The 27,339-nt window shown below is 44.4% G+C and overlaps 1 long non-coding RNA gene across 1 annotated transcript in view; it reads right to left on the bottom strand.

Moving 5' to 3' along the window:
• Positions 1-27,339, bottom strand: part of LOC124723090 — a 162,787-nt gene that overhangs the window by 99,851 nt on the left and 35,597 nt on the right. Inside the window, exon 2 of the long non-coding RNA XR_007006500.1 lies at positions 530-618. This is a non-coding gene — a long non-coding RNA (uncharacterized LOC124723090). The remainder of the gene's footprint in view (positions 1-529; positions 619-27,339) is intronic.

Raw genomic sequence — 27,339 nt, forward strand, 5'->3', positions numbered from 1 at the left:
ACAACCTTTCCGTGAAATCATGAAACGACGCAAAATGCAAAACCAGATCCTCCCTGTTGAGGTCTGAAGCTCAAAACCTTTGCTTAACACAGAGACTCCTTTAACAGGACACATGTAGGAAAGACATGTCAACATAAACCAAGGATGTTTGGAATACTGTAAAATGTTCCAATCAGTAAATGCCCATCAAAACGTCGGATTTATTTTTGGCGGAAACACAGGCCAACTAATACCTCCTACCATTTTACATGGAAGTAATTTTGCTGCAGCTGGGGTTCTAGTTTCAAGGTGATCTTTTCATCTTCTACACGGTTTAATTACAACCAATGACTATATCATCACTTTAGATCTCATGTGTTTTTCATACACCGTGTGGTTCTTACTAAGGACGCCGTCTATAAAGATGATAATGACCGTAATTCACTGCCAGTTCTGACCATACGTGGTTTGACAAACGTGTGACACACAAACGTTAAAATGATATCAGCGTTCTCTTTCTGAGCTATCCGAAATTATTCTGTCAACGTACCACTGGGTTCCGAGAAGGTGCAGCAGTACGCACGAGCTGGCAGCATTAGACTTTGGCTTTCTGACGTACGTCCCGTCGCTCTCAGCTTCCTGTAACAGAAAATTCCATACCGCTGTATTATTTGCTGCCCTTGAATTTCGTTAACACATAAGATACTTTGTACTGCACTTGCGTTAAGTTTACCACATGGAATTACAGCCTAGGAATGTTAAGGGAGGTAGAAGATATTTATGCTTAGTAAGCGTGACAGGACACTAATTGCAGAGTATCTGAGTAGTCAGCATCAGAAATTCAGTGATGAGGAAAATGGGAAAAATTCAAACCATCGTTCAATATGACTTACATAACTATTGTCCCAGCAAGGTCTTAAGGAATGGGAAAGACCCACCGCGATTGAATAGCAATGTTAGAAAAGTGCTACATAAGCAAAGAAAGCTTTATCACAGACTTAAGAGAAGCCAAAACCTAGCGGACAAATAAAAGCTGAACGAAACGAAAATGAGCGTAAGGAGAGCAGTGTGAAACAAGTGTTCAATCAATGTGAAACAAAAATGCTCTCATCAACCAAACTGAGTAAAAACCCTAAGAGGTTTTGGTTTTATGTAAAATTAGGAAGCTTTTCGAAAACCACTATTCATTCACTCAGTGACCATACTGGCACCCAAACAGAAAATAACAGACAGAATGCCGAAATACTGAATTCGGTCTCCCGAAATTCGTTCATCGCGGAGATCGTAACACGGTCCCTCCTTTCAGTCACGCTACGAGCGTGGAAATGGCAGGTACTGAGATAGCCGACCGTGGAATAGAAAATCATCTACAATCACTTAGTAGTGGAAAGGCATTAGAGCGAGACGAAATACCTATAAGATTCTACGAAGATTATGCGAAAGAACTTGCTACCCCTGTGGCAGCAGTTTATCGTAGATCGCTGGAGCAACGAAGGGTAACTAGCGAGTGGAAGAAAGCACAGGTCATTCCCGTTTTCAAGAAGGACCATAGGACAGATGCACATAATTATAGGCCTATATCGCTGATGTCAATCTATGTAGATTTATGGAACATGTTTTATGCTCAAGAATTATGACGTTTTTCGAGAGCGAAAATCTTCTCTATAGAAATCAACATGGATTCCCAACACAGAGATCTTGCGTAACTGAGCTCGCTCTGTTCCTCCATGAGATCCATAGCGCTGTAGGCCACGGCACTCAGGTTAATGCCGTGTTGCTTGACTTCTGGAAGGCATTTGACACCGTCCCGCACTACCGGTTAGCGAAAAAAATACGAGCTTATCGAGTGTCGGACCAGATTTGCGACTGGATTCAAGTCTTTCTTGCAGATAGAACTCAACACATCGCCCTTAACAGAACAAAATCGACAGATGTATAGGCAATTTTCTAAATATTCCAAGGAAGTGTGATAGGATCGTTACTTTTTACAACGAATGTAAATGATCTAGTAGAAACCTTCGGAAGCTCTTATGACTGTTCGCAGATGATTCGGTTGCCTATAACAAAGTAGGAACACCCAAAGACAGTGTAGATTTGCAGAATGATCTGCAGAGGACTGATGAAGGGTGCAGACGCTGGCAGTTGACCCTGGACGTGAATAAATGTAACATATTGCGCATATATATGAAAGGAAATCGCTACTGTACAACTACACTATTGATGACAAACTGCTGGAAACAGCATCTACCGTAAAATATCTATAAATAACTATCCAGAGGGACGATAAGTGAAATGACCACATAAAACAAATAGTAGGAAAAGGAGCCGGCCGAAGTGGCCGTGCGGTTAAAGGCGCTGCAGTCTGGAACCGCAAGACCGCTACCGTCGCAGGTTCGAATCCTGCCTCGGGTATGGATGTTTGTGATGTCCTTAGGTTAGTTAGGTTTAACTAGTTCTAAGTTCTAGGGGACTAATGACCTCAGCAGTTGAGTCCCATAGTACTCAGAGCCATTTGAACCATTTTTTAGGAAAAGGAGATGCGAGACTGAGATTCATAGGAAGAATCTTAAGGAAATGTGACTCGTCCACGAAGGAAGTGGCTTACAAAGCGCTTGTTCGACCGATTCTTGAGTATTGTTCATCAATACGACTGATAGAAGAGATAGAAATGGAAATGAGCGTGTGAAATTGTGGGCCGAGAGTCCCCCATTCGGGGAAGTTCAGTCACCAAGGGCAAGTACTTATTGCATTCGACGCCACATGGGCGATTTGCGCGTCGGAGATGGGGATGAAATGATGATAAGGACAACACAACACCCAGTCCATGAGCGGAGAAAATCTCCGAATCAGCCGGGAATCGAAACCGGGCCCTTAGGATTGACATTCTGTCGCGCTGTCCACTCAGCTACCGGGGGCGGACAATCTAAAGTTGGTCTACATTTATAATGGTATATACATACGGCAGCCAAATAAGTGTCTGTGCGTATGGGGTAACAAACAAAAACTGACTAGATGTGGAGCGTTAAAACGTAAATAACACTTTTGGATAAGTTATTAGGACACCTTTTCAGACGCTACGTCATTGCAGAAGCCAGCATAGTTTTTGATCGAATTGCTTTTTCTCTTTGTTTTATGAACGTTTCGGATATATGTGATCATTATCAGATACCTCTGTCTGGTGATGATCAAATAGGTCAAAATCGACCATTAAATAAGGTAAAAGAAACTGCGATGAAAGACTGGATTGCTGGGTACTTCAGTGTGATTACTCATTATCTCACTGGGTGACAAGGTCGATCTCTCTGTATCATTTATTGCACTATCTGTCGGTCTCTCTGAACGAGCGAAGAAATTAATAACCGTTTTACAAGCTGGCCAGTTTAGATCTTCTCATCTAACGTTTCATGAACTGTTTAAACTTTTTACTTCCCGTCTCCAAAATTGTGAAACGCAGCACGGCGGAAGATTTGGCTGCAGTGCGAATGCCGAAGGGTCACCCAGTCAAATTTCTAATACGTCTTCAAGAGTTTCGTAAATATGTGTTAGCGTTTCTACGGAGAATTAAGTTGAATAGCATTACAGTAGGTATCTTTGGATTCAAAATACGTGGAAAATTATGCATTTATTTATAAATTAGTACTGAAGTCACTTGCTGTCGGAATCAGTACTAAAAAGAACGAGCGCTTCTATCGATAGAATGTACATTGTCCGACAAGAAAACTAAAACAGGCAGAAGGGGAGAAGGACGTGAGACATCCGAACTGGTCCCACAGATGTTCTACTGGGAACAGATCTGGATAACTTGCTGGCCATGGGAGTACATCAACAGCGCAGTCAGTTCACAGAGACGGGTCCCATACGTGGACGAGCACTGTACTGTTGAAAAATGGCACCACGATACTGTCGCATGAGATGTAACACCATCACGCAGGCATTCCGTGATGGATCATTGTGCCATAAGAGTTCCCTCAATCACCATCACCCGCGACTTGAAGTCGTACCCAATGGTTCCCACGCCATGACGTCAGGAGTAACAACGTTGTGCCTGGCTCTAAGCACGATGAGACTTAACATCTGAGGTCATCAGTTCCCTAGCCTTAGAACTACTTAAACCTAACTAACCTAAGGGCATCACACACATCCACGCCCGAGGCAGGATTCGAACCTGCGACCGTAGCAGTAGCGCGGTTCCGTACTGAAGCGCCTAGAACCGCTCGGCCACAGCGGCCGGCCGTTGTGCCTCTCTGAAACACAGCTAGAATGAGACCTCTCCACATGTCGCCGTCATACTCGCCGACGATAGGTCGTCCGGGGTCTTGTAGAACCACGATCCATCGCTGAACACAACGCAACGTCATTCATCAGCTGCACTTGCTTCCCAGTCATGACACCACTTCAAAGCAGCCGTTTACGTTGTGTTGTTGACGACAGCTTACGTATGGGACGCTAAGTCCCTACTCCGGCTGCTGCTAGTCTCTGACCAATGGTGCGGTATGATGTAGAATATTGCAGTGAGTCCATTACTTGTTCTGGGATGGAAGGCACAGATGCGAAGGGTTACGAAGTGTTTGGTGGGAGGATGTGGTAGACCGGAACCTTGACGAGAAGTATGCCTCCCCTGAACGTTCCCGTGCCGTCCATCGGGGCACTGTCACTGCCCCACATATTGCACGATTCGACCAGCCGACAAAATGGAGATATAGAATGAGACTCTTGTCGGATGACGGGCCGGCCGTGGTGGCCGAGCGGTTCTGGGAGCTTCAGTCTGGAACTCCGCGACCGCTACGGTCGCAGGTTCGAATCCTGCCTCGGGCATGGATGTGTGTGATGTCCTTAGGTTAGTTAGGTTTAAGTAGTTCTAAGCTCTAGGGGACTGATGACCTCAGATGTTAAGTCCCATAGTGCTCAGAGCCATTTGAACCATTTTCGGATGACGATAATGCTGCCTCACACGAGTATACGGCATATCCATGTCATTCACCGTGATCACTCAATATCTTACACTGTTCACGGACTATATATACACTACCAGATCTGGTACCAACACTTCACACGAACAACATTAATGTACTTCTTTGATGGCCGTTCTACCTGTCGCAGAGAATTGCTGCAGCTCTGATCATTTACATACCCACCGGTGATGTATACATGTAGGAACTTACATTGATATCTGCCCATGTCTTCTAGGCACTGTATAACCCTTTTCCAACGGCCTTGCCGCAATGGTAACACCGGTTCCCGTGAGATGACCGATGTTAAACGCTGTTGGGCTTGGCTTGCGCTTGGATGTGTCACCCTCTGGGTCTGCCGAGTGTTGTTGGCAACCGGGGCGCACTCAGCCCTTGTCAGGCCAATTGAGAAGTAGCGACACCATCACGAAAACTGACAACATCCGGGAGAGCGGTGTGCCGACTACATGCCCCTCAGTATTTGCATCTGGTGACGCCTAAGAGCTGAGGATGACACGGTTGCCGGTCGGTACCGTTGGGGCTTCACGGCCTGGTCGGACAGTGTTTGTTTTGTATAATGCTTAAACATAAAAAGTCTCATCGTTCAGAGGAAATGAGAATTTCTTACCGGCCTTTTGTCATAGCCACATGCCTTGTTATAGTTGTGCGCCTGATAGGCAACGAAAACAAGGTTGAAGATGATCGCGCTAGTCAGCATTCTTGTAAAATATATATCCAATAACCTCATCTTCAGTAGTATGTTACGAAGGAACAAATCTGACCCGTCTTCATTTTCATGGTCAGGGTAACGCTGTCGATGCGAAAAATGCCGATTTACTTCTACCTAATTGGTTGGACGGTAAAATCCACATCCTCAAGAAAAGTAAGCCCACGTTGAGTGATACTGGGGCAGTCCGAGAAAAGTAATTATTTAGAAATAGTCCCTTATACTTACGACTCTCTTAGTGACATCCACATCGTCTAGCGACAGTGAAGCTGAATTAGATGCCATAATTTCGTATATAATTATCTATGAGTGAGTATTTCGCGCGTTGTTTTAATTAGTACATGAGAAGCGTCCAGTTCTCAACACTTCGGAGACATTTTGGGTCATACACAGAGGAAAATTACTGGCTAAATGGAACACAGCAAGTGTAACGCAAACGGTGCTTCACCTTTGTAACAGAGAAGGTAAAGGTTGTGTACATATGTTCTTTTTGTGGCGAAGAATACGTTCTCTACAACCACCTCGAGTTATGGGATGAAAAGGTATATAGAATTCGGCAGGTTATGTAGTAGGAGCCGGTTAGTCCCGGCGGAGGTTCGAGTCCTCCCTGGGGCATGGCTGTGTGTATTTGTCCTTAGGATAATTTAGGTTAAGTAGTGTGTAAGCTTAGGGACTGATAACCTTAGCAGTTAAGTCCCATACGATTTCACACACATTTGAACATTTTTTTGTAGTAGGAGCGGCTGAGGGTTATGTACATAAACGGAGTGTACGAGCGTGTCCACCAGCCAGCAGTACTATTTACGTTATTTTCAATCGATTTCGAACTGTTTCTTTACGAAAATCGCGTTGATTCCTTACTTATGAAGTACAATATTTCACTCATGATGAAGCCAAGATACCCGACTCATGTAAATCTACTTTCTTCGAACTACAGATAGACATTAATCTGACATTCACGGTTGGTATGATAAAAATTATTGCACCAACTGTATAGATATCTATCGCCGAAGATGTTGGCAGACATTGTAGGCATCGAGATTACCGAAAGTCACCTAGTGATGTGTTCGACGACGGCCGTGCAGTTGCGAAACAATAACACAGCTACACTGTGAGCATTAGCGGCAATTGGTGACACAGCTCTATCACCCCTCAGCGAACTATCGATCTGCTCAACCAGCAAAGAAGGGAACCAACCCAGCGCAGTTACTGACAACTAGAAGTCGAACAACATGGTGTTCCAAAAAGACGAACGCCTATCATTTCTATATGCGTTAACGTAAATTTGAAGTTTTACGAATGTGTGAACTGTTATTATAATTTCAAAACGCCAACGATATGTTCGGCATACTGTCCAATGCTCTAGCGATCCAGCGATCAATAAATGAAATGACGCTGAGGTGCGCATTCTCGAGCTAGATAATATTGCAGTTTTTGTTGTACATGGGCCATCAAAGTGCTTTCCTATTTTTGCAGTAACACGATTCCACCATTTTAACAACTTACTACCAGGTCACACAGTTCCATCACTTCTCTTTACACATTACTCAAATGGATCAAATGGCTCTGAGCACTATGGGACTTGACTGCTAAGGTCATCAGTCCCCTAGAACTTAGAACACACATCCATGCCCGAGGTAGGATTCGAACCTGCGACAGTAGCGGTCGCGCGGTTCCAGACTGTAGCGCGTAGAACCGCTTGGCCACCCCGGCCGGCTTACACATTGCTCCCTGTTTTTAAGTGTACATGTGATTTTAATATAAACATTGACATGGGCAGTGGTAGTTATTTCTTTATACTTACAGACTATTTCCTAGGTTACTACGATTTGTCATATCAATTCTGCTACCATTAACTTCGTTGTAAACAATACAGCTAACTCTATTTTTATGGTACGAAATGTTTTCCTTCAACACAGGAGCACTGAAACGGATGCTAGTAGGTACAGAAGCGTGTAGATGTATTAAAGTTACCGGTCTAAAGCGAAATCAAAACGACACAAAATAAAATTCTAGTTAGGTTTCCAGGTATGTGAGCTGATCATAGACTTTTTAAGTAACAGAAAACAGTATCTTGCCTTCAACGGCGAGTGTTCATCAGAGACGAGGGTATCGTCAGGAGTGCCCCAGGGAAGTGTGATAGGGCCGCTGTTACTTTCTATATACATAAATGATCTATCGAACAGGATAAGAAGCAGTCTGCAGCTGTTTGCTGATGATGCTGTGGTGTATAGGAAAGTGACGTCGTTCAGTAACTGTAGGAGGATGTAAGATGATTTAGACAAAACTTCTAGTTGGTGTGATGAATGACAGTTAGCTCTAAATATAGAGAAATGTAAGTTAATGTCGATGAGTAGGAAAAAAAACTCACAGTTATCTAATACAGTATTAATAGTGTGCTGTCTGACACAGTCAAGTCTATTAAATATATGCGCGTAACGTTGCAAAGCATTATGAAATGGAATGAGTCTGTAAGGATTGTAGTAGGGAAGGGGAACGGTAGACTTCGGTTTATTGGGAGAATTTTAGGAAAGTGTGGTTCATATATAAATATGAGCGCGTATAAGACACTAGTGCGACCCATTTTTGAGTACTGTTCGAGTGTTTGGAATCCGCACCAGGTCGGATTAAAGGAAAACATCGAAGCAATTCAGAACCGGTAGTTTCGAACAACACGCAAGCGTTACGGAGATGGTCCGGGAACTCAAATGGGAATCACTGGAGGGGATGGGACGTTCTTTTCGAGGAGCACTATTGAGAAAATTTATAGAAGCGAAATTGAGGCTGACTGCAGAAAGATTCTACTGTCAAAAATGTTCAAATGTGTGTGAATTCCTAAGGGACCAAACTGCTTAGGTCATCGGCCCCTAGACTTACACACTACTTAAACTAACTTAAACTAAGTTATGCTAAGAACAACACACACACACACACACACACACACACACACACACACATGCCCGAGGGAGGACTCGAACCTCCGGCGGAAGGGGAATGCTACTGTCGCAACCGTACATTTCGTGTAAGGACCATGAAGAGAAGATCAGAGAGATTGGGTCTGTATAGTGTCATGTAGACAGTAGTTTGTGGCCGAGCGGTTCTAGGCGCTTCGGTCCGGAACCGCGCTGCTGCTACGGTTTCAAGCTCGAATCCTGCCTCAGGCATGGATGTGTGTGATGTCCTTAGGTTAGTTAGGTTTAAGTAGTTCTAAGTCTAGGGGACTGATGACCTCAGATGTTAAGTCTAATAGTGTTTAGAGCCATTTTTAGAAAGTAGTTTTTCCCTCTCTCTATTTGCGAGTGGAACAGAAAAGGAAATGATTTTGCAGTGGCACAGGGTAACCTCCGCCACACACCGTAGGTGGTTTGTATGTAGATTTAAATGGAGTTGAATATAGCTAATAAAAGCTAAAATTAAATCTCACTTGCGTCACTCCAACAATCAGTTTATAGGCATGAGTCGAGGGAGAATGGAGACAGCGTCCTTGCATACCCATCTGACACCGTCACACAGCAGCCTAGAAAGTGTACGTCTAGGTTATCAAAGAATAGTGCAAGATGTATAAATAAGTGTTTTGGAGCCATTAAAGTTGTATGTTGCTATATGAAAACGTGCAGAGTTGACTAGCTTGGGGCTCTACATGGTACGCACATTATATCATTGCTCATTGACGTCAGCAGATTTGTCGGCTTTAAATCTCATTAGACCGAGCGAGGTGGCGCAGTGTTTAGCACACTGGGCTCGCATTCGGGAGGCTGACGGTTCAATCCCGCGTCTGGCCATACTGATTTAGGTTTTCCGTGATTTCCCTAAATCACTCCAGGCAAATGCCGGGATGGTTCCTGTGAAAGGGCACAGCCGACTTCCTTACCCGTCCTTCCCTAATCCGATGAGACCCATGACCTCGCTGTCTGGTCTCCTTCCCCACAATACCACAAGCCAACCCAAATCGCATTAGAAAAATGGCAGGCCTGTCACCACTGAACACAAGTCATATTCGTTCAGTTCGGCAATGACTGGTGGAACAGAGACGCACATAATACCTAGTCCAGTAAAGATATTCCATAGAAACTCTCGTTCTGGAGGCTGGTCTCCTTCCCCACAACAACCCAAGCCAACCCAAATCTCATTAGAAAAATGGCAGGCCTGTCACCACTGAACACACGCCAAATTCGTTCAGTTCAAGTCGGCACCACTGGCAACCTATTTGACTTTCGCTAACCAAATACATCATCATTTCCTTTTGCCCTTTGTCCCACTTCAACGCGGGGTCGGCCCTGTTACTATGAATTTGGCGAAGTTAGTGTCAGAGGGTGGCTGTATGCCCTTCCCGTCACCACCCTGTACCCCCTGGGACGGAATTAGTGTACCCCAGTCGTTTGCATCTAGTGTAAGCTATGAAATAGTGCAAATGTTTTCAAATATCTGCGAGTCCTGTAATTGAGACGGGACATGGGGACCAGCCCGGTATGCACCTAGTGAGATGTGGAAAACCGCCGAAAAACCACATCCAGGCTGGCCGGCATACTGACCCTCGTCGTTAATCCGCCGGGCGTATTCGATCCGGGGCCGGCGCGCCTACCCGAGTACAGGAAGCAGCGCATTAGCGCTCTCGGCTAACCTGGCGGGTCGAGCTAACAAAATACATGAAGGACAAAATTAACCACCTCGTATATCGTAATTTGCAGAGCGTGCGTTTCCGAGGAAGTGACATACAGTGTATGGACAAAAATATGGAAAAACCAAAAACATGACGCATTACCATGCTTAATACGACGTGCTCGTAAAATACCATCGAATTCCAAACAGCTGCCAGTCATCTCGGAATGGATAAATACAGGCCCTGCATGATTTTTAAGGGAATCTTATACCACTCTTCGAGCAAAATGATGGCAAGTGCAGGTGGGAGGCGTTTACGCACCCTTCTCTCTAAAGTAGACCACAAAGACTCAAAAATATTGAAATCTGATGACTGTGGGGGCCAGGGGAGATGCGACAATTCATCCCCGTGCTCACAGAACCAGTCCTGGATGATGCGGGTTGTTTGAACGGGGATCCTGTCGTCTTAGAACAGAATCACAAATGGGAACGAGCATTGTGCCATGGGATGGTACTGATCAGCCAAAATGGTCACATAATTCTTGGCAGCAACGCGACCTTGCAGGATACTCAAGAGGCACATTGAATACCACGATACGACCGCCCAAATCGTCACCGAACCCCCGCCACGTTTCACTCTTGGGACGTAAACTAGGCCGGAAGTTGGAAACAGTATGAAATAAGACTCATCCTACCAAATGACTTTCTTCCATTGCTCCGTAGTCCAGATTTTATGGCTTCAGCACCACGTTTTCCTGTTACGGCTATTTGCATCACTGATGAATAGTTTTGGAATTCCAGTTCACCCTGCTGTTTTTGCTTATCTTGAAACAACAAACACTTTGGCTACCCTGGCCGCGGAAGCATTCACTATACGAGCCCTACAATTTGCCGACGTTCGATTTCACTTAGCTCCAACCTAAAGCACACACTGTTGTGACCACGACTGACACTCGCAACGTATTGATGACATTGCGTAAGTGCCGTTATACAACACAGGTACCTGCAGGCTTGTGTAGCATCTGGGCTTATGTTCAAGCATGCATTTGTCGCAATATTACCGTATTTTTGTCCAGCCCCTCTAAGTCTAACCTCAGCTTAAGACCACGTGCTAGATTAACCACTGATGACAGCTGTATCTGCAGACAGCGTTGTTTTCAGCAGTTTTCCCCTTTCCCTAGCCGACCGTTGTGGCCGAGGGGTTCTAGGCGCTTCAGTCCGGAACAGCGCTGCTTCTACGGTCGCAGGTTCGAATCCTGCCTCGGGCATGGATGTGTGTAATGTCCTTAGGTTAGTTAGGTTTAAGTAGGACATCATCGGACAACACCAAAGTCATCCACAAACGTCATTAACAGGCACGGTATTGACCGATCAATTGCAAGAGGCACGGAACTGCACCTAACAGACTACATCCGGCACCTGTAAAATACAATGCATATATTAGTACGTTTGCATGCTTGCATTCAACATTCCGGCGGTTACATCTGTTATTAATGTACCAGCATTTCACATTTGGAATGGCTTACCTCGCGCGTACATTAACCTGTGACATTGTAGTGTTAATCACTTACAAGGGAACCTTCCCATCGCACCCCTCTCAGATTTAGTTATAAGTTGGCACAGTATATAGGCCTTGAAAAACTGAACACAGATCAATCGAGAAAACAGGAAGTTGTGTGGAACTATGAAAAAAAATAAGCAAAACATACAAACTGAGTAGTCCATGGGCAAGATAGGCAACATCAAGGACAATTTGAGCTCAGGAGCGCCGTGGTCCCGTGGTTGGCGTGAGCAGCTGGGGAACGAGAGGTCCTTGGTTCAAGTCTTCCCTCGAGTGAAAAGTTTAATTTTTTTATATAATCAACTTCACTCTCCAAAATTCCAGGACATGTTCAGATTTGCTTGGACATATACAGGACTTGACGGTCTACACAGGGAAAAATTTGAAAACGTTAAAAACGTATGTTTTGACAGAGCACAGGGAAAACTGTGCGACTGTTGCATTCATTTGTTGTAGTTAATGTGACAAACTCTTATGTTTTCATCACTTTTTTGGAAGTGATTATCACATCTACAAGGAAATCTAAATCGGGCAAGGTAGAAGAATCTGTTTACCCATTCGCCAAGTGTACAAGTTAGGTGGGTCGACAACATATTCCTGTCATGTGACGCACATGCCGTCACCAGTGTCGTATAGAATATATCAGACGTGTTTTCCTATGGAGGAAACGGTTGACCTAAGACATTGCGATACAGTGTTTTCGGTTCCCATTGGAGAGGCACGTCCTTTCTTCTACTAATCGCACGGTTTTGCGGTACGGTCGCAAATCACGGACACTAAACTTATTACAGTGAACAGAGACATCAATGAATGAAAAGACAGATCATAACTTTGCGTAAATAAAGAAAATGAACTTTTCACTCGAGGGAAGACTTGAACCTTTTTTTTTTAACGTATATAGACTTTTATTTAAAAAATAACAATTTTCGTTTTATAAATTCAGTTTGCATTTTACTTGTAAAGACGAGACAATCCATTCTTTGCTTTTATTTTTCTGTTACTAAAATGGTTCAAATGGCTCTGAGCACTATGGGACTTAACAGCTGTGGTCATCAGTCCCCTAGAACTTAGAACTACTTAAACCTAACTAACCTAAGGACATCACACACATCCATGCCCGAGGCAGGATTCGAACCTGCGACCGTAGCAGTCGCGCGGTTCCGGACTGCGCGCCTAGAAGCGCGAGACCACCGCGGCCGGCTTTCTGTTACTGTCCAGGTAATTATTTCATTTGGTGCTTTTTTTTAAAAATATTTTTCGAGAGTCTGTCAGTCTGAGTTCGTTAGCGGTTTCTTGCACTGTTTATTGTTGCAGTTTAGCTTTTTCTGAGTCTTTGTACACTACATTTGTACGTGTGGCAGAAGGAGTTTGGAATAAGCATTGATTGTACGATCTAGTTATTTACACAGAATAATTAATAAGTAAAAGTTATTTTAGGGAAATTTTACTTATTACTAGTTGTGTTATTATATATATATATATATATATAGGGTTGTGGATGTGCTCTATTCATTTTAAAATAATGTTGAATTATTACTATCTTCTTATTAAATCTTGTGTTAGAAAACAAAGGGGGAGGCATTTTACGTTGGGTCTTGAAAACGAGACCTTAGTGGGACATGCACTAGGCGTGAAACCAGTTTGATAGAAATATTAACGAGTGTATCAATTGTCAGCTGTTGTTTGATGAGTAAAGTGGTATCCAAAGGGGAAACACTCATGAAAAACTATCGTAACATATTAAACAATACATGACAAAAGAAAAGGACATTACCATTTTAGCGAATTATTAAACCTATTTTTTTTATTTTTTTATTTTTTCAGATTGAGCAAACAGAAATACACTGGGCCTCTCGTTCCGCAGCTACTCACGCTAACCACGGGACCACGGCGCTCCTATCTTGCCCATGGACTACTCATTTTGTATATTTTGCTTATTTTTTTCATAGTTCCACACAACTTCTTCCTGTTTCCTCGACTGATCTGTGTTCAGTTTTTCAAGGCCTATCCACTGTGCCAACTTATAGCAAAATCTGAGGGGGGTGCGGTGGGGAGGTTCCCTTGTTAGAAATGTTACCTAGACAAAAGTATTCCCGAAATTTCATTACTTTACATTCATAATTTTTTTTCATCAGTGACGTGATTGTGATAAATTTCGAATGCGCCGTTGCCTTGATACAGTTTGCTGTCATAATAAGTAACTTTATAGTACGAACACAATGAAATACTACGAAATCTACGAGTAATATAGCGTCCGACTGCTGTCGAGTTTCGTGGTCTCACGGAGCTGCAACGATGTCACGAACTTTAGCGAATCGGCAAACGCAATCCGTCGTCATTGTCGAGACGCAGTATACAGAGAGTGTAACGGCAGAGGGAAGCTGGTGGAGATGGAGGCGCAGCTTTTGTGCCGCGGCGCGGCAGCTGCGCGCGGCAGGTGGACGGCGGCGGCTGCCGGAAGCGCGGGCAGTGGGCACACGGGCACACGCGGCCGCGCGGCCACCGGAACCGCCGGAACTGCGCCAGCGCACCGCCGTCGCCGGCCTCGCCGCAAATTAACGCTGCTGCCGGGGTCTACGACACCGACACCCGCTCTGCTCTCATTCATCACACCTACGTGGAGAACTGCAGTCGGACTCAGCTGAAGAGCAGTTTATTCAGGTCTCTAGTAACCACACACGGGTGCATTCAGGTACCCAGAGAGGGCAAGGAAGGGCAGTAGTTAACCGCGCCACCCCCCCCCCCTTTCCCCCAATTCCTCAATAAAAGCAAAAAATCTTCGCCATCGGAACTCTCATCCTGCACAGACAGACACACAAACGTGTCAATTCAGTATCGAAATTGTTCATGCTTGTAACCATTCTGGAGTAGACAACATTCCATTAGAACTACTGACAGCCTTGGGAGAGCCAGTCCTGACGAAGCTCTACCATCTGGTGAACAAGGTATATGAGACAGGCGAATATCCTCAGACTTCAAGAAGAATGTAATAATTCCAATCCCAAAGAAAGCAGGTGTTGACAGATGCGAAAACTACCGAACTGTCAGTTTAATAAGTCACGGCTGCAAAATACTAACGCGAATTCTTTACAGACGAATGGAAAAACTAGTAGAAACGAACCTTGGGGAAGGTCAGTTTGCCGGCCGCGGTAGCCGAGCGGTTCTAGGCGCCTCAGTCCGGAACCGCGCTACTGCTACGGTCGCAGGTTCGAATCCTGACTCGGGCATGGATGTGTGTGATGTCCTTAGGTTAGTTAGGTTTAAGTAGTTCTAAGTTCTAGGGGACTGATGACGTCAGATGTTGAGTTCCATACTGCTCAGAGCTATTTGAACCATTTTGAAGATCAGTTTGGATTCCGTAGAAATATTGGAACACGTGAGGCAATACTGACCCTACGACTTATCTTAGATGCAGGATTAAGGAAAGGCAAACCTACGTTTCTAGCATTTGTAGACTTAGAGAAAGCTTTTGACAATGTTAACTGGAATACTCTCTTTCAAATTCTGAAGGTGGCAGGGGTAAAATACAGGCAGCGAAAGGCTATTTACAATTTGTACAGAAACCAGATGGCAGTTATAAGAGCCCAGGGGCATGAAAGGGAAGCAGTGGTTGGGAAGGGAGTGAGACAGGGTTGTAGCCTCTTCCCGATGTTATTCAATCTGTACATTGAGCAAGCAGTCAAGGAAACAAAAGAAAAATTTGGAGTAGGTATTAAAATCCATGGAGAAGAAATAAAAACTTTGAGGTTCGCCGATGACATTGTAAATCTGTCAGAGACAGCAAAGGACTTGGAACAGCAGTAGAACGAAATGGATAGTGTCTTGAAAGGAGGATATAAGATGAACATCAGCAAAAGCAAGCCGGCCGTTGTGCACGAGCGGTTCTAGGCGCTTCAGTCTGCAACCGCGCTACCGCTACGGTCGCAGGTTCGAATCCTGCCTCGGGCATCGATGTGTGTGATGTCCTTAGGTTAGTTAGGTTTAAGTAGTTCTAAGTTCTAGGGGACTGATGACCTCAGATGTTAAGTCCCATAGTGCTCAGAGCCATTTGAACCATTTGTACAAAAGCAAAACGAGGATAATGGAATGTAGCCGAGTTGCCTCGGGTGATGCTGAGGGAATTAGATTAGGAAATGAGACACTTAAAGTAGTAGAGGAGTTTTGCTATTTGGGGAGCAAAATAACTGATAATGGTCGATGTAGAGGATATAAAATGTAGACTGGCAGTGGCAAGGAAAGCCTTTCTGAAGAAGAGAAATTTGTTAACATCGAGTATAGATTTAAGTGTCAGGAAGTCGTTTCTGAAAGTATTTATATGGAGTGTAGCCATGTATGGAAGTGAAACATGGACGATAAATAGTTTAGACATGAAGAGAATAGAAGCTTTTGAAATGTGGTGCTACAGAAGAATACTGAAGATTAGCTGGGTAAATCACATAACTAACGAGGTGGCACTGAATAGGATTGGGGAGAAGAAAAGTTTGTGGCACAACTTTACTAGAACAAGGGATCGGTTGGTAGGACATGCTCTGAGGCATCAAGGGATCACCAATTTAGTATTGGAGGGCAGCGTGGACGGTAAAAATCGTAGAGGGAGAAAAAAAATGGCTCTGAGCACTATGGGACTTAACTTCTAAGGTCATCAGTCCCCTAGAACTTAGAACTACTTAAACCTAACTAACCTAAGGACATCACACACATCGATGCCCGAGGCAGGATTCGAACCTGCGACCGTAGCGGTCGCGCGCTTCCAGACTGTAGCGCCTAGAACCACTAGGCCACTCCGGCCGGCTGCAGTTCCTCTCCTGGGCTCGTGACCATATCGGTTGGACCCTAGAAGACTGTGAAACCTTACCCTGGTCAGAGTAGTCACGTAGATGCATGAAGTTCGAGTCATCTTTGCTCGCTTCTACGATATTATTGTACGAATCTGCAACTGGGATATGAAGACAGAGATCGGAAATAAGTTTTTGTTGAAGGATGATAATACCATGCTCCAGTTTAAGCAAAACGTGACATTAATTACAGAGACATTATTTTTAAGCAAATTCTTAAATTATGCGATTATAAACATAGCACTCTAGCAACATGTACTACAATTATCCATTTCTAAATTCTTCCTAGGTACGATTTTCGTGTGTAGATATCCATGGTTGTGCTTACGAGAAGTAATATATCATATTGCGTTTCTTTCTGTTTCGTTTGCGTACAGTACTGAACTTAATAAATTAAAACAATGTCATGAGGTGGTCGAAGGACAGATGAAAGTTGCTATTGCTGAACATGAGGAAACAGTTGATAATGAGAAATATTCAAATTTATATTAAAAAATCAATCAAAGTGATAGAACGTTAAAACGAAAACAGCTGAAAGTTTTCCTGCTGAAAAATTAATTGGTGAGTCGTCTAATAGCTGTTTATCACAAATAGTGCGAGACCTTACTACCGACACACATTCCGCAGTCGAAATTAACTAATCCTGTTCGGTGATATTTGATGGACAAGTTGCCTAATCCATAGCTCCTAGCAGTAGAGCAGTATCAGACGACGAATGTTTATTGCTTTTATAAATTTGCTACTGCGGAATGGCATTCAATATGAGCACTGATCGCCTTGTTACTTATCACGGCAGTGGTCTGAGATATATGCTAAAAGTACCTTCCGTCAAGCACTGTTCGCATAGTTACGTTGCTAAAGATGAGACGGATGTCACAAATCCCAGTGTATTACCTTCGGTACTCGTAAGGGTTTCAAATATTTTCGGAGTGATAGGTAATGGAGTGGTTAATACACAGGAATGATTAAGATGTGGCGCTGAAGTACTCGTCCAACCAATGAAATTTAGGTTCTCCGCGGTTACTTTAAATAGTATAAAGTTAATGTTGCGAAAATTAATCTGAGAAGGGCAGGGCCTTTTTTTTAATCAATTCTCGTAATTAGAGACTGAGAACAAGTTCGTACTGGACATCAATCGTCTGACAAAACTCAAAATCCTAATCCTTCCGAAAACGACGGATTGGCAGTGTAAGCAAAAGAAATAAAGCCTGTAGCAAAATTATATTTCAAATAGCCTTTGAACGATAATAGTTCAGGGATCAAATAACGAATTTGTTTTAGCCAATATTCATGAAATTCATGAAAAGTCAATTGTGTGTGATGTAAATACACTGCCGGACAAAGAAAAGTGAAGCACCCAGTCGGGGAGGAGGAAACGAAATGGAACTTCATGGCTTGAGTGGTTATGTGATGTTATTTCGGTGATTACAAGATCGAGTCAAATTTATGAATAACTTGGCAGAATTGGTCCATTTATCATAATGACATTGCACCCTGTTTGGCCTCGATGCGCACTTTGATTCGGTTGAGAGTGATGTCACAAATCAGTCGTATCTTCTCCTGAGGCAAGCTGACCCACCTCTGTAGTAACTGGTCGTTGATATCTGTGATACTGAAACTGCGACGGAGTTGTCCGAGCTGATGCCTCACATGTTCTACAGGGACAGATCTGGGGATCTTACTGGCCACTGGATTACCACAAAATCACGCAGACAGGTTATAGAGGCACGTACCGCGTGTGGACGAGCACTGACCTGTCAAAAAAAAGCGCACCACGGCACTGTCGCATGAGAAGTAACACCTGAGGACGCAGGATGCCCAAACATACCGTTTGGTCGTCAAAGTTCCCCAAATCACTACCGCCGTCATCCAAAGTCATACCCCGACGGCTCCGCACACTAGGACGCCAGGAATATCATCGCTGTGTCTCTACAAAACACCGACCTCTCCCCCAGGTCGCAGCGATACTAGCCGAAGACTGTCATCCGGGGTAGAGCTGAATATCGATTCATCGCTGTACACAATGCGGCGCCATTTATCAGCGGGCTAAGATTCCCGGTCATGGCATTGTGTAGTAAGTTAACGGCACTCTTAAGCACAGGACAGTAATTCTCTAGTCCGGCTGCTGCTGATTTCCGACTAATGATGCATAAAAAACAAGAATAACACTAATGCACTCTGCTGAACGTTCTACCAGCCGGCCACTGTGGCCGAGCGGTTCTAGGCGCTTCAGTCCGGAACCGCGCTGCTGCTACGGTCGCAGGTTCGAATCCTGCCTCGGGCATGGATGTGTGTGATGTCCTTAGGTTAGTTAGGTTTAAGTAGTTCTAAGTCTTGGGGACTGATGACTCCAGATGTTAAGTCCCATAGTGCTTAGAGCCATTTGACCCATTGAACGTTCTACCTATCAGAGAACTGGAACTCTATTTACATCATTGCGGTGGTGTGTGTGTGTGTGTGTGTGTGTGTGTGTGTGTGTGTGTGTGTACGAAGTTATATAGATATCCGACCACGTCTTCTGTGTGTTTCACTTTGTCGTCTGACAGTGTACAGTCTAGAAAAGCAGTTTTTAAGGACTGCAACAATTGCACACGCAAACAATCCATGTTAAGTTAATTTGAAACAAACGTATTTGTGATGATGGAGACGTAATCCTCAGAAACTTGTGGTGGCAACAAAACTATAGTGACCGTTACAGTTTTTCGTGTATTTCGATTGGCATTTAATAGTAATGTAACTCGGTGGTTCAATAGGTAAGTGCCAACCCAAAAATCCGAAAGTCTGCGGTTCGATATCCACTCAGTCCTAATATCATTTCCTACCACTTATCACATCTTTCACATCTGGCGATTTGTTAACGTCAAAAATGTCAAACCGATGCCTAACCACACTGTGGTACGGAGGTCACATTAAATTGTAGGTCCTGCACAACTGGCCGCGTAAGTCGGTCCGAGGTTCTAACAAGGATAGGACATAACATCACCGACGGGATCGTGACTTGTAGAGCACTGCGGTGGTGAAAGCAACCATCTTGTTGGGGACAGCTTTGCATATGAAGTCACGCGAGGTCTAAACTAAACTTTTATCATTCTTTCGTCTTTACAAAGCTTTACAGTCACATTTTTTAATTCACGTAAAAATGTTTCCTCTATAATTTTATTCCAAGAAGCTCGTAAGCCTACGGCCGCCACACAGAAAGTAGACCGCTCTCTGAGCCACAGGGAGGGGGGGGGGGGGGGGGAGGGCACGTCCTGACAGGTGGGCGCCAGTGAACGGTTAAACAGGAATCGGCAGCCTGCCCTGCTCCCCACTCAGCGGTCGGCACCCATCGTTATTACACTATCGTGCGCACCCAGCACACAGTCCCACCATGCACTAGCTTCCTTTCTTTTCCTATAAATTTATAAGAAATCTGTTTTAAATAAAACTGATTTTGTTGACATCTCCAACTGAAAGGCCGTTTCCTGTAGTGAGACGGAAAGGGCACACAATTGATGCAGCCTTGAGATGGAACCGAACTTTCTTTCAAGGGAAACTCCCTATCGCCACCCCCGCCCCTCTCAGATTTAATGGTAAGATGGGCCACGGGTAGCCCATCGAAAACTGAACACAGATCTAGTATGGAAACAGGAAGAAAGTGGTCGAACTGTGAAAAAAAGAAGCAAAATGGAAACAGTGAACGGTTCAAGATCAAGATGTGCAACATGAAGCGAATTTTCAGAGGCACGGCGGCGTGGTTATGTGTTGACAGTGTTGAATTGCAAAGTGGATATCCGTGTTCAAATCTCACTCGTGTCCAAATTTTTCACAAAATTGTGAACTGTCCGTCCAGTCATTGACGTGCCTGTTCTATTTCTGCATTCTTGGTTCAAATGGTTGAAATGGCTCTAAGCACTATGGGACTTAACATCTGACGTCATCAGTCCCCTAAACTTAAAACTATTTAAACCTAACTAACCTAAGGATATCACACACATCCATCCCCGAGGCAGGATTCGAACCAGCGACCGTAGCAGCAGCGCGGTTCCGGACTGTAGCGCCTAGAACCGCTCAGCCACAGCGGCTGGCTGTATTCTTGGATATTGTCATATTACTCACCGGTTATAGAATATCAATAATGTGGCAAGAATATGTTACCGTCGCAAGCAAATGTGGTGAATAGTGAGAGCGGGCGAGAGGCTGCATAGACCTTTCACAGAAATGAAAACAACAAATAAACGGATGTGAACTATGTTACAACAAAGGAATTCAAGAGTCAAATTTTCCAGAACGGAACGCAAGAGTCATAAAAAGTGGTACTTGCGTACAACAAATAGAAGGTATGTACGTCTGGAGGTTCATCGCCTTCTAGACACGGGATCCCAGTGTCGAGTAACGAGGAAAAAACTCAGGATCTCGGAATCAACTTTCATTATAGGTCCCTTCCTTACATCTCGCAGTTGCAAACGGACGTTACACAAAGATAAAGACACAAATTTGAATACAGCGGACTGACACCAGACGGGCATCTCATAACTTTGTGATAAAAAAAGTGGAACGAGGGAGATCTAACACGGAACTGCCATTTTGCAGTTGAACACCATAACCACTAACCACAATGTCTTGGCTCTTCCAGATCGCTTGATGCGGCACGTCTAGAGCTTGGACCGTTCACTGTTTCTATTTTACTTTTTTGTTCACAGTTCAGTAAACCCCCTTCCTACGCTACTGGCCATTAAAATTGCTACACGAAGAAGAAATTCAGATGATAAACGGGTATTCATTGGACAAATATATTATACTAGAACTGACATGTGATTACATTTTCACGCAATTTTGGTGCATATATCCTGAGAAATCAGTACCCAGAACAACCACCTCTCGTCGTAATAACGGTCTTGATACGACTGGGCATTGAGTCAGAGCTTGGATGGCGTGTACAGGTACAGCTGCCCATGCAGCTTCAACACGATACCACAATTCATCAAGAGTAGTGCCTGGCGTATTGTGACGAGCCAGTTGCTCGGCCACCATTGACCAGACGTTTTCAATTGGTGAGAGATCTGGAAAATGTGCTGGCCAGGGCAGCAGTCGAACATTTTCTGTATCCAGAAAGGCCTGTACAGGACCTGCAACATGCGGTCGTGCATTATCCTGTTGAAATGTGGGGTTTCGCAGGGATCGAATGAAGGGTAGAGCCACGGGTCGTAACGCTACTGAAATGTAACGTCCACTGTTCGAAGTGCCGTCAACGCGAACAAGAGGTGACCGAGACGCGTAACCAGTGGCACCCCATACCATCAAGCCGGGTGATACGCCAGCATCGCGATGACGAATACACGCTTCCAATGAGCGTTCACCGCGATGTCGCCAAACACGGATGCAACCATCATGATGCTGTAAACAGAACCTGGATTCATCCGAAAAAATGACGTTTTGCCATCCGTGCAGCCAGGTTCGTCGTTGAGTACACCATCGCAGGCGCTCCTGTCTTTGATGCAGCGTCAAGGGTAACCGCAGCCATGGTCTCCGATCTGATAGTCCATGCTGCTGCAAACGTCGTCGAACTGTTCGTGCAGATGGTTGTTGTCTTGCAAACGTCCCCATCTGTTGACTCAGGGATCGAGACGTGGCTGCACGATCCGTCACAGCCATGCAGATAAGATGCCTGTCATCTCGACTGCTAGTGATACGAGGCCGTTGGGATCCATCACGGCGTTCCGTATTACCCTCCTGAACCCACCGATTCCATATTCTGCTAACAGTCATTGGATCTCGACCAACGCGAGCAGCAATGTCGCGATACGATAAACCGCAATCGCGATAGGCTACAATCCTACCTTTATCAAAGTCGGAAACGGGATGGTACGCATTTCTCCTCCTTACACGAGGCGTCACAACAACGTTTCACCAGGCAACGCCGGTCAACTGCTGTTTGTGTATGAGAAATCGGTTGGGAACTGTCCTCACGTCAGCACGTTGTAGGTGTCGCCACCGGCGCCAACCTTGTGTGAATGCTCTGAAAAGCTAATCATTTGCATATCACAGCATCTTCTTCCTGTCGGTTAAAGTTCGCGTCTGTAACACGTCATCTTCGTGATGTAGCAATTTTAATGGCCAGTGGTGTATTTTCATGCTTGATCTGTGTTCTGTTTTTGACAGGCTATCCACTGGGCCATCTTACCACTAAATCTGAGCGGGATACATTGGGGAGTTTCCTGTGTCAATACCTTACTGTGGTAAGTAACAGTTAAGATTTGGTGCGGTTTTTATTTCATAAAAAGATTCTTTTGCGTCACAGGAAGCTGTGGGATTCACATGCAACTGAAATTAGTTTAAAGTCGGATATGACGCGAAGTAAGCTACATAAGCGACTGTGACTATACTGAAATGAGCATTTGGTATTGTTGGCCGGGAGGCCCCATCCGGGGAAGTTCGGCCGCCGAGTGGAAGTCTTATTTCAGTCGACGCCACATTGGGCGATTTGCTTACCTATAATGATGATGGGGATAACACAACACCCAGTCCACGAGCGGAGAAAATTTCCAACCCGGCCTGGAATCGAACCCGGGCCCGCTGCGTGGGAGGCAAGCACGCAGTCACCCAATAAAGGAGGCGGACTGTGACTGTACTATCTACACATTACACGTAATGCGAGCCATGAGGGGGGGAAATGTACGACGGGTATTCAAAATTTTAACTGTCACCACGAAAAAATAAAGGTACTTTTTACTTTTTTGTTTTTCTTGCAGGTAAATATCTATAGTTCTGGTAAGTATTGAAATCATCTTGCCAAAATGATACAGCACACCGCTAGAGGAGCAAGAACAAAATGGCGTAGTCCATTGATGAAGTTATTTTGTTCTTTACAAGGAGAACAACGCTCCAACAATCCACGTCGAACTGGTGGAAGTCGACGTCAACAATGCATCATATGCCACGGTCATCCGGTTTACTTGGGGCTCCCAAAATTTGATTTCCTAAACGGATTTCCCAATACCGCTTTTGGGTGGTCATGTAAACACTTGAAAATCGATTTTGGATATCCGCTTCCGGTTGCCGGTTTTTTCCGCAATCGATTTTCGCTCCCGTGTAAACGCAACCAGTTTCGAAACGTGCTTGGGCTGTCAGGTCTCGTCTTGTTTTTAAAAAGTTTCGGATAATATGAAGGAAGTGGCTTTTTGTACAGTGAAGAATAAGGAGAAATATTAGATTGAAGCTGTTTATATCTCGTCTAATTGAAGAGAAATATTGATTGTGCTGACTAAATCAAACTGTGATGTTGATGATTGGTTTGTGGGGTGCTCAACTGCGCGGTTACCAGCGCCCGTACAAAGTTCCAATCTTCACACAGTACAATCTCGCCACTTGTACGAATGGTGATGAAATAATGAGGACAACACAAACACCCAGTCCCCGGGTGAAAAAATCCACAACCCGGACGCGAATCGAACCCGGGACACCGTGATCCACAGGCAGCAACTCTAGCCACTTGACCACGAGCTGCGGACACATAAAACTGTAACAGCTGTTTTCCAGGCGCCATATTTAACAGAGCTGGTAAATCCGCTTCAGTCCTGGACGACAGCGATAAACGGTTTCCGAAATTCGGTTTTCATCTCACGGAAGATGTGTCACATGTAAACGTAGTGACTACCGAAGTGGCACATACGCTTCCATTCAGCGACTCTTGTTTTTTTTTTCTCAGTTTTGGAGGGAAATATTTTTCGGGGGGAACTTTTGGGAAAACAGAAACTTGAAGGAAATTTCCGAGTAAAAAATTTAGGTACCAGAGAAATTAGGGAAGTCGTTTATCTTCCTTGCCTTACTAGCAATACCATCTCTGATATTTTACTTCAAACAACACATATTTAGTTTTTTAGATATTCACTAGATTCACACACATATAGGTATTTCAGGTGGTACTAGGTAGCGCTTCGGTACGAGATTGATCCTGTGTTTTATTTATTAAGTATTATTTCACTGACATAAGGCTGTCGCTCTCCAAATCAACAGATACACATTTCACTTTGTGGTAGACGTTAGGCTCAACACGGTGATACCTCTACGTGACATCACTATGACGTGAACATGCCCAGTTTCGACCGTTTGGGATGTCTGTCGACTTTCGTGGTCGCACTGAGTTTTGGGGAGACATCATACTGGATTTCGTCGTTTTAGTTGAAGTTTGTATGTGCTGTGTTTTGTATTACAACATATATCCTATGAATATAAGCCATTTCAAATATTGAGGCTCTCTCGAAAACGCGTTGGTATTGATATGATTTGTTATAATTAAACGTAAGGTAATGACAAATCGGCGGTTACGAGCCTTCAGCAGGTGCAAGTAAAAAACACAGGCACAGATTTTGTGTGTTCTCAGTACCACAGTGGATGGAAGCGTCGAGCTGCTAAGTGAAATATAGGTGGTGCGCTGATGGTTAATCTACAGAACCATGAAAACAGCACGAAGAAAGCAGATGTGGCGCACCTAGAGCAGTTTTTTTTATTTTTCTGGTCAGAATATTGTTTTTGTTTAAAAATTAAAAAATTAGTTTACGTACTATAATTTCTTTGATATATACGATAATTTTACGGCCCTGAACACATTAATTCCTCTTCTTCAAGGTGAAAACACTGATAACAAATAACAACAATTTAAGGGATTGGATAGATTTAAAGTATTTGGGGAAAAGTTAACGAAGTGGTATAATTTTGGGGAACTTTTTGTCTGCTATGGTGTAATTTAGAATACTCAATCTGGAAACGCTGCTTCCACTGTGGTCAAACAGGTATGGCCGACGAATTGGCAGACTATCTCTATGTGAGGAAATGGGAATCACAAGATTACTGGGGACCTGGAGTTCAAAGATTGGCTTATCACAACTAAAGCGATAGTGGAAAAACTGAAAGTAAATCACGGATCAGTTTCAGAATCTTGCACAACATTTGCAATATGGCAGACATCGTCACCAGTGGGTTCCACGACTGCTCACAATAACGCAAAAATGTCTGTTGAACCGAGGCAGCAGCGGCAATGTTGCAGCTGTGTCAGTCCAATCCAGATGACTTCTTTGGTCGCCAAATCACATGGACGAGTGCTGGGTTGTCATTACGACCCGAGACAAAGTGGCAAAGCAAGCAGTGGAAACCTATGCATTCACCACCCCTAGAATAGGCGAAGCCCCCCAGCTATAATCTAGTAAGATGGTGTTGACTGTCTTTTGGGACTAGCACGGCGTAGTGAAACTGTCCAGTCACATTAAAGGGACCACCTGTCCAAACCCTGAACAAACATCTTTTGCAGCGTGCAGCCCTGCCAGAAATGCAGGAAGAGACTCTCGAAAATACCTACAGGGATGTAGAGCCATGTCGAAAAACGGGTTCAAATGGCTCTAAGCACTATGGGACTTAACATCTGAGGTCATCAGTCCCATAGACTTAGAACTACTTAAACCTAACTAACCTAAGGGCTGTCGGACAAATCTAAGGGCTGTCAATTCGACTAAATACGTAGAAATTACAATTACGAGCTACTTAAATTGGAAAGACCACATAGATAATATTGTGGGGAAGGCGAAACAAAGACTGTGCTTTGTTAGCAGAACACTTGGAAGATGCGAAAAACGCACGAGAAACACAGCCTACATCACACTTGTCCGTCCTCTGCTGGAATATTGCTGCGCGGTATGGGATCCTTACCAGGTGGGATTGAAGGAGGACATCGAAAAAGTACAAAGAAGGGCAGCTCGTTTCCTGTTATTGCGCAATAGGGGAGCGAGTGTCACTGATATGATACGTGAGTTGGGGTGGCAGTCATTGAAACAAAGGCGGTTTTCTTTGCGGCGAGATCTATTTACGAAATTTCAGCCACTAACTTTCTCTTCCGAATGCGTAAATATTTTGTTGACAGCCTCCTACGTAGGGAGAAATGATCATCATAATAAAATAAGAGAAATCAGAGCTCGAACGGAAAGGTTTAGGTGTTCATTTTTCCCACGCGCCATTCGAGAGTGGAATGGTAGAGAAGTAGTATGAAAATGGTTCGATGAACCCTCTGCCGGGCACTTAAGTGTGAATTGCAGAGTAATCATGTAGATGTAGATTTAGATATAAGGACATCACATACATCCATGCCCGAGGCAGGATTAGAACCTGCGACAGCAGCAGCCGCGCAGTTCCGGACTGAAGCGCCTAGAACCGCTCGGCCAGGAACCATGTCGAATTCAGTGCCGTAGCCAGCTGTGCTAGGCTTCTCAGTCGACGATCCGCGGTGCAAACAGTCCCATCGAGTTGCTCCCACAGATTCTCGATGGCGTTTAAATCTGGGGAGTTTGGTGGCTAGGAGAGCACAGTAAATTCATCCTGGAGCACTTCGAACCACGCATATACACTGCCAGCTGTGTAACAAGTTGCACTCTCCTGCTGGCAGATGCCATCGTGTCTTCGTGTCGAAGAAAAATGAACTGCGTGTACTGGTGCACATAGTCCTAAAGGACAGACGCATACTTATGTTGATCCATTTTGTCTTCCAGAATAACGAGATCATCCAGGGAATGCCATGAAAACATTCACCAGGGCATAACGCCCCCTCCTCCGGCGTGGATCCATTTGCTTTCAGACATTTCACGAAGTACACGCCAGTGGCCGCCTGCCCTATGGAGCGTAAAACGTGATTCATCTGTAAAGGCCATCTGTCTGTGGATGTCC

The sequence above is a fragment of the Schistocerca piceifrons genome, chromosome X, assembly GCF_021461385.2.
Source record: "Schistocerca piceifrons isolate TAMUIC-IGC-003096 chromosome X, iqSchPice1.1, whole genome shotgun sequence".
Classification (NCBI taxonomy): Eukaryota; Metazoa; Arthropoda; class Insecta; order Orthoptera; family Acrididae; genus Schistocerca; species Schistocerca piceifrons.